Source organism: Chiloscyllium plagiosum, chromosome 2, assembly GCF_004010195.1.
Source record: "Chiloscyllium plagiosum isolate BGI_BamShark_2017 chromosome 2, ASM401019v2, whole genome shotgun sequence".
NCBI lineage: Eukaryota > Metazoa > Chordata > Chondrichthyes > Orectolobiformes > Hemiscylliidae > Chiloscyllium > Chiloscyllium plagiosum.
The window spans coordinates 107,949,434-107,964,574 of NC_057711.1; positions in this window are offsets into that span (position 1 = coordinate 107,949,434).

A 15,141-nucleotide genomic window follows, 5' to 3' on the forward strand; every position below is an offset into this window, starting at 1 on the left:
CAACTAGCCACGAAATGACATGACCAGCTATCCTTAGTAGCCACACATGCAGATGACAAGCAACATGAATTTGACTGGGACAACACTACCATTATAGGGCAAGCGAAACAAAGAACAGCCAGGGAATTCCTAGAAGCATGGCACTCATCCACAAACTCCATCAACAAACACATAGACCTGGACCCAATATACCGGCCACTACAGCGGACAGCTGAAACTGACAACCAGAAGCGGCAGGGACAGGCCACTATAAATGCCAGAGGAAACACCACAGAAGCGCTTCACAGGAGGCTCCCAAGCACTGAGGATGTCACCTAGACAGGGGACGAAACGTTTGCAACAAAACTTCCAGCTCGGCGAACAGAACTACAGCAACCAGGTTATAGTCCAACAGGTTTATTTGGAAGCACTAGCTTTCAGAGTGCTGCTTCTTCATCAGATAGTTGTGACGAACTACTTGATGAAAGAGCAGTGCTCCAAAAGCTAGTGCTTCCAAATAAACCTGTTGGCTTTTTAGACCGGAGATGCATAAACTATAATGATCCATGATGTGTTCAGAGGCAGTGCCTGATAATCAGGTAGAAAAGAGCAAGGAAATTCACATTGGCGGTAATTCCTTGATTTCTGTTACTTTGATTACAATCTGACAGTCTGTGTCTCTTCCTGAAGGAACGTCCATCCCAGTAAACGTTATAGGTACACACAATATCAGTTTGCCATCATACTCAAGGTTATATTTTCCAGTCCTGGCTTAGTAGGGCCAGAATCTGTTAGCTGCATGGTTAGCCAAAAGCATTTTTGTGAGGTGAGTGCTATTAATTATCCGGGGGTCAGCTCATCTAAAAAATTATAATGAGTTCCCTGTATAGTTTTGAACATGATACTAACTATTTTGGTGAGGTATGCCTTCAAAAGGCAAAAAACTGCTTCTTTCAGATCCTGGTCAATGAACTTCATATTTCTAACATCTGCTACCTTCATTTGCAGAATTTCCAGTTTTCAATGTGAGATTCTCAGGCAATTTATATAAAGGCAAACATACATTATGCTTTTTTTTTTCCTTTTTAGAGCACTTTTAAGGAACTAAAGACTGGAGGCTTAATACTAAGTGCCTCCCACCTTGGGAATATTGGGTTGGAAAACTGTCCATGGGCTACAGTAAGGCTGAAGGCTGGGAAAAGTAACAAAATCTGATCACCAACTCTGGCATCTTCTTGATGGCTGAAAGTGGCATAACTGCTTGATGCCCAAACACACTCTGGATTCAGTACCACAGTTGCTCAACTCCCAAGACATTTTCATTCTTCACTTGTGTTGTGAAATAAGAAAGTATTATTCACATTTAATGGAAGTGGGAGTGGTTTTAACTTGCAGTGTAAGGTTCTGTGAATGTCCTCTGCTTAACATCTTCATTAATTAACCATCTGGAGAATCTGCATGTCTGCATAATCTTTAAGCCTTTCATTTTAAGCAAGGCTCTGCAAGTATGGAGATTCTTTGTGAGCACCACAGGTAGTTAGGACTCAATACATAAACCTTTGGGATACAGTTTATGTTCACAGGAATGTTCACAGTTGACAATTTATCATTGATAAAGCTGCTCTGGAATCATAGACAGTGCCACAAGTAGGATATCAATTGAGTCTCATAAGTTCTCATGTTCTACTAATGTCATACATTGACAAATTAATTAAGTTAGAATTATAAAAATTAAATAGGCATTATATCAAGATTTGCAATGCTGAGTGATTCTGCTGACATGCTATCTCTCATAAAGCCATCTGTTCTCAATTGCAATGCAAAAATATTCCCCTTTAATTGTTCTGCTGAATTCACTTAGAGGTTAGAGTCATGTTAGGTGATAGTATCAACAAATCAGATCATTTGAAATGCATAAATTTCTTAAATTATGAAGTATTTTCATATGAACATCTTTATTAATTAGATTGAGACAGTGCACTTTCAAACACTTTACAAATAATATGCTGAAATATCAGGAAAATTTAGCCAAAGAACCTTTTGAAATTCACATTAAGAACTTTTATCAACTTCAAGCAACTCTCACTAATTTATTACCTTGTGGTCAATTTAGTTATTAATTCAAGAATTCATTACAAATACAGAAAATCACCAGTAAACCAGAAGAACCCAACCATCCACACTAAATTTATTGAACTTCGCCCTACATTAAGTTATCGTGTGTTCTAAATTGTACAAAATCTGTTCACACGTCACTCAGCCCTCATTGATCTGCATTGCCCTTAGACTAACAGTTAACAATTTGATTTTAAAGTTTTTTTGCTTTTAACCCCCTTCTACAGTGCAAAAATAAAATGCATGCGCCATCCTACTTATAGCAGCAATATCTTTGGAATGTTGAATTCCTCACGATTTTTAAAATGTATTAATACTTGTTCCAAATTAATTTCTCAAGTAGACAAGGATGCTTATAGTGACACCAAAACCTTAGTCTGAATAGAGATGATTGGATAATTCACCTGTCATTGTCGCTCTAAGTAATCAGGTTTGATTTTATATAATCTGCATTCTGTTCTAACCTCCGATAGTTGTCTTTTATTTGGCAAATCCGATTACTCATTTCATGAGTGTGAAAACTACTTTAGAAATAAAACCATAAGTTCTATACCATAACTAACTCTATGGCTCTTTTTCTCACAAAGGTGAAAAAATATTCTCAATGGATCCATCTTCCTTCTTGTAAAAAAAGATTAAATCTAAGCCAAATAAATCCAATTTGGCCTAAATTAATGAACTAAGCTTGGCAGATTTTGTTTTAAATCCCTCCAGGTATTCCTGGTTTAATCATTAACAAAACTGTGATGTGGAATGAGAACAGTAACATTAATAATTCATTCCAAAAGTCATTTGGTACTTTAAAAGTTTAAGGGAGAAACAACAAATCTCACAGGATAATCCATCAAAGAATGCTACACAGTAAAACGCTTCAACGTGGAGATACATTTCCTTCCCTGGGTCAGTTAAGGAAGAAAAACTAAAATTGGAGGATTTGTGAAAGACTCCGCAGAAAATGGAGCAGCATGATTTTAAAAATTTGAAAGAAAGATTACTCTTGATATTCTTTTAGAACTTACAATAGAAATTTCAGCACAGTCTTTGCTGTCTAAAGCATATAAATTGTCTAAATTGACAGAAATATTTGTGCTGTGCACTTTATAATGAGATTAATATAGTCCTAGAACATTGGACGCCATTCAGCCCATGAATCCATTATTACTCCCTTACTCTTGCCTCATCAACCTGTGTCTTTTCTTTTCCTTTCTAAATGGAAGTCCGATTTCCTTCAGAAAGTGGTAGCTGAATCTATTTCCACCACCCTTTAAAACAACCCATTGTAAATTAAAATGACTCACTGGGTTGGAAAAACCTTTCCTCATCAGTCCTCTGGATGATTGGCAGTTACAAGATTTTTAAAGACCTGACAACTTCATAGAGTCTGGAGTTCAATGATTAATTAACCTGTGTTTTGATTTAACAACAAGAACATTAAAAAGGAATGACTTTTGCTGTACCAGCAGTCAGTGCATTTTACCAAATGCATGTCTTCAGTACTTTGGAACATCTCTTTATAAATTACGACTGGAAGTGAGTTGATCTGGATTCATTGAGAGTCAAAGAAATTATTAAGTAATGCTTTTGGGAGTCATTTTACAAATTCTCATTAAACCTCATCTGCTGAGAGCAAATATCAATAACTCTAACTCAAGTATGTCCCGATTAAAACAAACATGCAGTATTTGCAAGAGCTTCTGAACTTGCATGCTTCTCTCCCCACTTATATGTGTGTAAGCTCTCTTTCAATCATTAAACTCCCAAATGTCTGACTCTCATTTCTACAACATTCAACCTGCTCAACCACAAACTCATTTCCAACCTAGCTGTGACCAACCATGCCCTTCTTCCACCCTTGATATGACCCTCACCTCTAATCTCTTTGGACCTGGAAGTGTGGACTTGGGCATGCTTGAAACATCCTGATGTACAATCAAGCAGCTAGAAGCTAACTTGGTCAGTGAAGCAGCCATACCTCCACAGCTTATAACCTGAGTCAATTTAATATCAGGTGCCTGCCATGGATTGGGGTAACACACACTTGTCATTGCCCCAGATGATTCAACTCCCACTCTGGAGACTTTCTCATATATCAAGGCTGATATTTGAGTACAACACTGACACAAAGAAATACTTAGAGTTGTAAAGATATGTTTACATTTGCCATTCCTTTGCTGTTTATCATTTATTTTTGACAACTGGGTTTTCGTGCAATTTTGTGTTCATTGTGTGATATTATTTATTATTACCCGCACCAGTGACCTTCTAACTGGAATAGCCCATTTTTGCAGGAGAATAAAGTTTTAAGAAGGCACGGCAGCCAGCTCTGTCCACTTCAAAGGAACACATTGCATGAATGGTATGGTCTGTACACCCCATCCACAGTGAAATGGATCTGACTTTGGCAGGACGTGGTCCTAGAAATAGTGGATGCATTGGTGACCATTTTCCAGCATTCTATAGACCCTGGAAGAATTCCAATGGACTGAAGGGTAGCTAATGTAACACCACTTTTATAAAACAGGAGTGAGAGAGAAAGCAGGGAATTATAGGCCAGTTAGCTTGACATCAGTGGTGTGGAAAATGCTGGAATCAACTATTGAGGATGTAATAAGTGAGCATTTGGAAAGTGGTAACAGAATCAGTCCAAATCAGCATAGATTTACTAAAGGAAAATCATGCTTGACAAATCTTCTGAATTTTTTTGAAAATGTCACCAGTGGAGTGGACAAGGGTGAATCAGTGAATATTGTGTATCTGGACTTTCAATAGACTTTTGACAAGGTTCCACACAAGAGCAAAATTAATAAGTAAATTTAAATCTCATGATAGGAGAGGTTACATATAGTATAGAGAATTGTTTGGCAGAGAGTTGGAATAAATTTCAGAGGGGCAGACAGTAACAAGTGGGGTACAGCAGGTTTCAGAGTTGGGCCTCTACCTGTTCAGAATGTACATTAACAATTTGGACAAAGGAATTGAATGCAGTATTTCCAAATTTGCAAATTACACTAAGCTGGGTGAAAGTGTATGCTGTGAGGCGGATGCTAAGAGATTCCAGGGTGACTTGGATATGCTGGCTGAGTGGGCAGATACTTGGCAAATGCAATATAAGTTGGTAAATGTGCGGTTATCCCCTTTGGTGGCAAAAATAGGAAGGCAGATTATTATCTGAATCTTGGTAGTTCAGGAGAAAGTGAGGTGCAATGAGATCTGGGTGTCATGGTGGAACAGTTCCTGAAGGTTGGCATGCAGGTGCAGCAGGCGGTGAGAACAGCTATTGACATGCTGGCCTTTATAGCAAGAGGATTTAACTATAGGAGTAGGGATGTCTTACTGCAGTTATACAAGGCTTTGGTGAGGCCATGCCTTGAGTATTGTGTGCAACTTTGGTTTTCCAGTCTGAGGAAAGACATTCTTGTTATTCAGGGAGTCCAGTGAAGATTCACCAGATTGATTCCTGGGATAGCAGGATAGACATACGAAGAAAGAGTGTATTGACTGGGATTGCGCTCACTGAAATTTAGAAGACTAAGGGGTCTCACAGAAACATATAAAATCCTGATAGGACTGGACAGGTTAGATGTGGGAAGAATGTTCCCTAATGTTGGGGAAGTCCAGAACAAGGGGTTACAGATTAATAATAAGGGTAAGCCATTCAGAACTGAGATGAAGAAGAATTTCTTCACTCAGAGAATTGTGAACCATTGGAATTTTCTCCCACAGGAAGCAGCTGGGCCTAGTTTCTTAGATATATTCAAGAGAGAGCTGGACATGGCCCTTGCAGCTAAAGAGATTAAGGAGTATGGAGATAAAGCAGGAGTAGGATACTGAAATTACATGATCAGCCATGATCATATTGAATGGTGGTGCAGGCTTAAGGGCCGAATGGCCTACTCCTGCACCCATGTTCTATGTTTCCTTAATTCTATAAGACCTGTGTTGGCGAAAACTCACAGCTCTGTTAATATGCCAGTTACTTGAAAATAAAGACTAGTACCAAAAAGGTCTCTGCTCCTGGAGAGGAATGGTATTTTGGAGGCTAAATCTTTTCCCTCACTCTTATAATGCTATTCCTTGGATCAAAGCATCATTTAATCTGTAGTCTTTGTTCCTATGAAAAGATAGCATGACTGGTCATTTCCTATTGTGTGCAGTGCCAACTGAGGCTCGATAGGTAAAAATTTCAATTCTGAGTCAGAAGGTTCTGAGTTCAACTTCTATTTTAAAGAATTAAGTGCAAAAATCTCAGCTGACACTTCCTGTGCCTTACTGAGGGAGTTCTACACTAAGATGCCATTTTTTCGATGAGCTGTTAAACCAAGGCCCAGCATCTGCCCCCTGAAGTGGGAATGAAAAATCTGATGGTGCTATTTTGAAGAAGCTAAAGCAGGGAGGTTTCCATGGTGTTCTGGCAATGCTCATCTCTTCTTTATTGTTTATTGTTCTGGCTAATGAACATCACAAAAATAGATTATTTGGTTATTATCATTGTGCTATTGGAGGATCTTGCAATGCCATTCAAACAGTGGCTTACAACTTTCACTTTATGAGTATTTCATTGACTGTAAAGTGCTTTGAGATGTCCAGTGATGATGAGGAATGCACAGGTTTCTGACATCAAGCATAGTTTCATCCCCCATTTAGAAAAAGACAATCTATTTTCTCAAACTTGCTGGGATGCATTCATCACAAGCCAATCATATAAATGTAGAAAATCATGACAGTAACACTCCAAGCACTTGCAGGAACTTCTGATGTGCACGCGCATGCCTCTGAAACATCCAGTCCTCCCTATTCTGGACCAGGCTTTGTGGAACAATCTTAATAAAACCCATAGGGGCAGTCCATGGGATTAGGTGGAATGCTGTCAGTGGGAATAAGGCTGATTACCTGCAGAAGCAGGCACCAGTGGAAAATGAATGGTCTTCATGGTCAACCCCTAAGTGACCTCCTTCACCTCTGGGCAAACATCGCAGTTTCCTCGGAGGAAGCACCAGCAAGGTATACTCTCCACCAGCTCAAACATAGCCACTGTGGTGAGTATTTAACTAGTTTAGAGTCAGGAGCACGCTCTGGTGAGCATATCACCACCACGTCCCCACAGCTCTTTGACAAAGAAACACCAAAGTCACAGGAGATCAGAGCACTGCTGGAAAGCAGACACCTACTCTACTCCAGACATAAGAAGGTCCAATCCAGTTGGCTATTTATAAATGTATCCAAATGCAATAGCAGATACAGGGGCAATAGGCAGAATTGTCAGAGGGCAAACCCAATTAAAGGTTGGAGGACTGTATCAACACTTTTTGTCTGCACTGCCTCTGGCATGTGAGCATCTGGCTGCCTCCATGGGCTGGTTGGCAGCTGCCACAGAGAGCCATGTCCATCACACTTAGTTTTTGCTGGACATATGCACAGACCTGCATTGCATCACTCTAGCTGTTATTGCCCTGCACCAAGTAAGGTTTCAGTGGATTGAGGGAAGGACCTTGACCTCATCCCAGTTGTCCTTTCCTCACTGGGTGCCAGGAAGCACCCAGTCAGAGGAAGAACCACATTGGTGCCTATCCACCCCCAGGGCATCCCCACACCATGGACATTTCACCTCCACATTGCCTGCTACCCTCAATCCAAAGAGGGCGAACCTGTATCTGTGCTGGACATAATCAGCACATCTGTACTCACGAGGCATAACTGTCTCTGGGGTCACCCAACCAAAACACTAAGGCCTGCAGGTGCCATTGTAGGGCAGGTTCCTTTCAGCCCAGCTGCGGAACCCACAACTACAACAAGACTTGTTGAAAGGGAAAGGAAGAAGAAGAGCACATGGACAGCACAGAGTCATTACAATGTAAATATCTTCTTACATTTGTAAATATACATTTGCTATTCATCATGAATAAATGATATTCTCACTGCAGCTATGAGAATGAATATACAGAGGTTAGCTATCTTTAGAGCTACATGAGGTTTGACGGTCTAAGGTATGAAGTGAGCAACTCCTGAACCATGTACAGGCTATGGGAACGCATAAGGCGATTGCTTCTTTGGCAAATAGGGTGAATCATTCCAAGCCACAATAAATTTCTTGTGCATCAGCTATGAGTGTGATTGATTCACAATGTTGCATGATGTGGTCACAATTGCTTAAAGCTAGGACACACAGTAGATCAGTGTATAAGATTCACATTCAGTATTTTGTAATCACAGCTGCCTTTCATCTGCACAGTGTGAGCATCTGTACAATACTATTGCTCTTTGATTGGGTTTAACTCACAAAAAGAAGTGGACCCTCCTCCCTCACAGAATGAAACACTGACCTCATCCATCCTGGGTGTGGTGGCAGTCTTTTCATCTCCATTGCACACTTGTTATTTGGATCATGATGGATGGAAACAGCAGTTGTGATTGTTACAGGGTGAATCACAGACTGAGCTTTTCAGTCTAGGTGACCACACTACTCCCCTAACACCATTCCCTCCCTTCATCGTCTCTTCTTCATTGCCCTCAATATCAACTTTACCACCAAACCCATTTTTTTAACTGGTTGCCTCCACACTTTACTCTCGGAGTCCCCCTGAGCATGATGATATCGAGTCATCCTGCCTAATATAATTGTGCACAGTCCTGCCATTGATGGTCAATTGATGGGTAGCACGGTGGCACAGTGGTTAGCAATGCTGCCTCACAGTGTCAGAGACCCGGGTTCAATTCCCACCTCAGGCAACTGTCTGTGTGGAGTTTGCACATTCTCCCTGTGTCTGCGTGGGTTTCCTCTTGGTGCTCTGGTTTCCTCCCACAGTCCAAAAATGTGCAGGTTAGGTGAATTGGCCATGCTAAATTGCCCATAGCGTTAGGTGAAGGGGTAAATGTAGGGGGAATGGGTCTGGGTGGGTTGCTCTTCGGAGGGTCGGTGTGGACATGTTGTGCCGAAGGGCCTGTTTCCACACTGTAAGTAATCTCATCAATGGCTCAATGACTCCCTCATTATCCTACAATACCCATTTTGCTCTCATGCTTTATCATCTCCATTCTTATATGTTGAGTTGCTCACCTTCATTACTATCCCCTCTACATCCCAGCATGTTCCTCCTATCCCTGCACTGAGTTTCCCTGCTTGCCTATTGCAGTATTGATGTGGCATGGTGCCACAGAACAAGATGACCACCCCTTGACTGATCATGTATCACTTTGGGAATGGTCTTCATCTAGTTTGTTCATGCAAGAGAATGGGAAATTCCATTTCAGTGAGGCCAAATTAGATAATAATGACATACTAATGCATGCAAATAGATGTAATAAGACTTGTTCCATCACTAGTGAGATTTTTGACTCACCCTTCAACATTTTGCTTCGAGAATCACACTTTTTTGCTCTCAACATCAGAACTCTCATTAACACAAGTAGAAGGAGCAGGAGTAGGCAATTTAATCCTTTGAGACTGCTCTGCCATTCAATACTATCATTGCAGATCTCACCCTAACCTCAACACCAACTTCCCATCCACTCCTCATAACCCTTCAACCCATTACTAATAAAAATCTGCCTATTTCCTTCTTAAATATATTCAGTGTCCTGGCATGCACTGTAATCTGGGTTAAAAATCACACAACACCAGGTTATAGTCCAACAGGTTTAATTGGAAGCACACTAGTTTTCGGAGCGACGCTCCTTCATCAGGTGATTTTTAACTTTGTACACCCCAGTCCAACACCGGCATCTCCAAATCACGACTGTAATCTGGGATAGTGAATTCCAAAGATCCAAGACTCTTTAAGAGAAGTAATTCCTCCTCATCTCTATTTTAAATCTGCCATCCCTTAGCCTGAAACTATAACCTCTACTTTTAGATTGCCCCAGAAGGGGAACCATCTATTTTGTCACCACCCCCCTTTACTATTTTATACACCTGAATTAAATCTCCTCTTATTCTTCTGAACTGTGGTGAGTAAAGGCCTAAACTGCTCAATCTCTCTTCATAAGACAAAGCTTTCATCTTTGGAATCAATCTAGGGAAGCGTCTCCTAACTGCACCCAATGCAATCACATTCTCCCACAAGTAAGAGGACCAGAACTGTACACAGTAATGCAGATCAGGTCTCACCAGCCTTGTACAACTGCAACAACACTTCCCCATTATTAGACTCCATTCTTTAACAATTCGATTAATGCAACTTAAAATGTGTTTGTCAAATAAAATAAGGCTCTTCAATTATGGTAACAATCTATCACCGATAAGTAACCCTACTTTACATTACTGAAAATACTTTCAACACATGTAAAAGAAATTATAATTTGATTGGGTTCATTCTTCAGTTTCTTTTTTTTTTGAAAAATTAATTTTTCAAAATAATTTTATATGTACTCATTGGTGTCCTTGTGATAAAAAAGATCCAGTTTTAATCCATGCCAGGGTGGCATGGTGGCACAGTGGTTAGCACTGCTGCCTCACAGCGCCAGGGACCCAGGTTCATTTCCAGCCTTGGGCGACTGTCTGTATGGAGTTTGTATTTTCTCCTCATGTCTGCTTGGGTTTCCTCCACATTCCAAAGATGTGCGGGTCAGTGAATTGGCTATATTAAATTGCCTATAGTGTTAAGTGCATTAGTCAGAGGGGAAACGGGTCTGGGTGGGTTACTCTTTGGATGGTTGGTGTGGACTGGTTGGGCTGAAGGGCCTGTTTCCACACTGTAGGTAATCTAATTTTGGAGCCTTCTCAAAGGCCTGCACATGAGTTCAATCTAAAAACTCCGAAAAGTGATGAATTAACAAGAAGGTACGATCTGTCTTGTGAGCATAGCTAGTGTTTAGCATAATGTGTTTAAAGTTACTGCAATACATCACAGAAACTCAAATTGCATCAAATGCAACTTAAGCTGAAAATCTCGCATGTCTTTGTGTCAATAAATCAATATTGGGGAAAAGTGCATCAAAAACCTGGTGCTTTCGAGCGGAAACTTTAGACAAAACTGTTCTACTGGCAAGGTGAGTATAGAGCTAAAACCTGTAGGTTCATTGTGAGCAAGATTCATATTGGAATTCCAAATCTACCTCCACAAAACACAAAGTATGTTCAACGCATTACCCAGTGCAAGTAGTTAACAATTTAACTTCTAATTTCAAGTAAACTGGATAAATAATTTGATTGGAACTAAATATTACAAGGATAAACACTTTTAGAGATAGTCAAATGCTTAACAGAACAAGGTTAATTCTATGTTACACATGCCCAGGAATGAAGATGGAAGGGCCTCAAAGTGTCAATTCTGATGACTGACTTAAACACTATTTACCCTATATGGACTTGATCAAAGAACAGCTTAGGGACTCAATAGGTAAGATATAATAACCCGATCCTCCTCGTAGTCTCCGTAGCTATATCTATCATATTAATGTAACTTTTAATTAATTGCAAACAAGCAATAAACTACACCTTGTTCAATGCAGGAATCTCATCCAGTTAGACCAGTAAGTGGTTTTCTTAGAATAGAATCCCCACAGTGTGGAAGGAGGTCATTTGGCCCATTGGGTCCACACCAACCCTCTGAACAACATCCCCCATGCTCTGTCTGTAACCCTACATTTCTCATGGCTAATCCATTGAGTTTGAACATTCCTGGACACCATGGGCAATTCAGCATGCCCAATCCATCTGACCTGTACATCTTTGGACTGTGGAAGGAAACAGAAACACCAGGAGGAAACCCACGCAGACACGGGGAGAATGTACAAACTCCACACAGATGGTCGCCTGAAGCTGGAACCAACCCCAGGTTCCTGGCGCTGTGAAGCAGCAGTGTTAACCACTGAGCCACCATGCCATCACATCAGAACAAACAGGCCCTACTGTAAAGAGGATGGTGGCAGTCAACTTACACATGGTGTGGTATAATGTCTGTATAATTGCACATACGAAAGGAATTCTCTACATAAAGCAACGAGCCAGAATTGATTAATTGAGATGGTGAGACATTATTAAACATCATATGGTTTCTTTACCCCAGGGTGTTTGGAGATCAATTGTGTGTAACCTTCATTTAGTTATTTAAATAGTTAGATTAGAGTCCATAACAAAATAAATTGTTCATGGCTTGATGAGGCAAGTAGCCTTTCCTCATCACACAGGATAATTTTACTTCATCGGTTATTGCAGCTGTTAGTGTCAAATAACCGATTAAGTAAAAATATCCTGTGTCCTGTATGGGCTGTCGTCCATAGAGTGAAAATACTGATTAATAATTCCTGTCTTAAAGAGTGTAATAAATCCATGCACATCAAGATCCAAATAGAAGTTATCAGACAATCGTTTCTCTTTTAAGATAATTTATGAGTTTGCTTTTCTTTCTTGTGTTTGTTTTCATTCTCAGCCACATGTTTTAAAATAAATTGAATGGGAAAAATAACTGAAACTAAGATCAAGCTACAATGCAAGGAATACCTCACTCAATTCCTTTCCCACCCATCACCATCTATCACAAATTCGTTAACTAACCATCTAAATGAAAAAATTAATGTGGACTTTTTTAAAAAAACAATAAGAACCTTCCCTATCCAGCACAAGTGTCTCAGTAAACTATTGCTATTACTTAATTGGTTCATCTTTAAACTTCACGCAATCAATTTATGAAAGTCCAACTTCTCAGAATAAATGGAAGAAAGTTTATAACGTCCAGTCATTACATCCTCAGGCAGGAGGAGCTGAATATTCTCAATTTATTTGATCTCAGGCCTGCGTAAGAAAATGAAAATGCCCAGAGTGATATCAGACCAGAGTGATGAATTACTTGACTTGCTCTATATAGCTTTATAGTCAGACCTCATTAGAACAAAGTTTTACTTGCCATTCTTCCCTCTGGTGCATAGCCAGACAGTAAGTTCCGATGATGTACTGATAAGGAAAATGCTTTGCTGAGTGTGTGATAAAACCTGGCTTTAGTGAACAAGTTTGACTCTATGTTAGAAGATAAATCATGACTATGTTACCACTTAATGTCAAGTGATGTTGACAATATATTCTTTGCATATTTTATGAAAGGAGTACTGGGTGATTAACTGATGCAATTTCCATTACATACTGCAAATGAACTGTGCAACCACCAAAGGCCTTGCAAACCCAAGTAGCACAATCACATTTCTGTGAATATAAACATCACATCCAGTATATTATTGTGCCTTTTTTGAAAAGAAGATTCAGAAATAAAGAACTTACCACATGGCAAGGCATCATTAAGTTTGAAAAGAATAGGAAAGATAATGAGCAAATGTACATTGTAATGAATAGGGGCCATCAAGCTGACATTTTAGAAAAAACTCACAGATTATTATAGGAAGAAGTAAAGAAAAATTGAGGACTTCTTTTGGGTTATTCCATCAATAATTTATGACTTATGCATTAAACAAAATTACAAACATGAAAATCCAGTGCTGCAAACATACAATGAACCATTTCAAGCAGAATCTAAAGAAGTAATAATAGGAGTGGGACTGATGTCAGAAATACACAATGGATGAGGCAATATCTGTGGGTGGAAATTCAGAGTTAATATTTCAGGCCAATGAGCTTACATCAGAACGTTTTACTGGAAATAGTAAGGGAATTAATTCCTTGATGAAACTAGAAACTTTTTTGTATCTCGATGTCTATTCAATAAATGAAACTCCAGCCCGAAACGTCGATTCTCCTGTTCCTTGGATGCTGCCTGACCTGCTGCGCTTTTCCAGCAACACATTTTCAGCCATGACCATCTTGCTCAACTGATAAAGTGCTTAGGATCCTAAGATCAGAGAGACTGGGATAAATTTATTCTTAATTTTTTTTTAACTTCCTTACAAATGTAACTCCTGCTCTTTTAAAAATATACAATCTTAATTTCTGCAGGCTTCCTCAAATCAAACTTTTGGGTTCTTTGCTGTGAGATGTAGGGTTAGCTGTGGGATAGTGAGTTGGATTCCACAAAGCATTGAGGAACTTTGGCCTTGAGCTTGCAAATGAGTTAAAATAGAACACAGGAGCTGAGGGACTGAAGCTCAAGGGTTAACATCCTCACCAGCACATCTGAAGATTGCCACGTTCAAGCTCCACTTCAAAGACTTACTGTACTGACACTTCTGTGCAATTTGAATGGGGCCCCACACTGGTAAAAGTGCCACCTTTTTAACCTCAGAGATGAAAGGATGCCCGTTATATCACCCTGCCCCGCCTGCTGAAATTAATCTTCACCAAAAAAAACTGATGAATTTTGAAATGAAAACTTCCAATAGAGGAATAAGAAATTTCTATGTTCCAAATAAATTATTACTCCTTATTTATATCTGGAAGTCATTCACAGATAACATTGATACACATAAATATGTGGGATACTGATTATTTCATTTAAAAGTAAGGGTAAGATTTCAAAATCCATTATGAGGCAGTTTGGTTGTTAAAACAAATCATTTCTAGACTGTAACTCCAAGCTGGTTGTAGTTCTCTTTTCTATTAATTAAAGAAGCATCTTCAATATCTGAAAATAGCATAGTTAATGCAAAAAGACAAGGATTTTCTACAGACCAGTATTCCCAATTCCTCCGCCTGTGTATCTGCTCCTAGGAGGACCAGTTCCACCACAGAACATTATGGTAATTAATGTAGCATTTTTGCATTGAATTTTGCTTCCTTTCAAGTTATCTTCTTCAGAACTGGTTTCACAGTGTTCAAGAAGCCCAGCAGCTAAGTGGAGTGAGTGAGATAGATTTAACTGATGGATGTCTTTATAATCAGCTTGTGGACCAGGAAGAGCAGGAATGTTTTCCCTGGCCCTTCAAGCTAACTTGTTTGCCTGTAACAGCAAGGAAACCAGAAATAAAGATTTGATGCTTTACTCACATTTCTGGATTTCTCAACTGTTCCAATCTTCAAGGCAAAAGTGAGGATTGCAGCTGCTGAAAACCAGAGTCTAGATTAGAGTGGTGCTGGAAAAGCACAACAGGTCAGGCAGCATCCGAGGAGTAGGAAAATCAACGTTTCGGGCCAAAGCCCTTCATCAGGAATGAAGCAAGGAGCCTCCG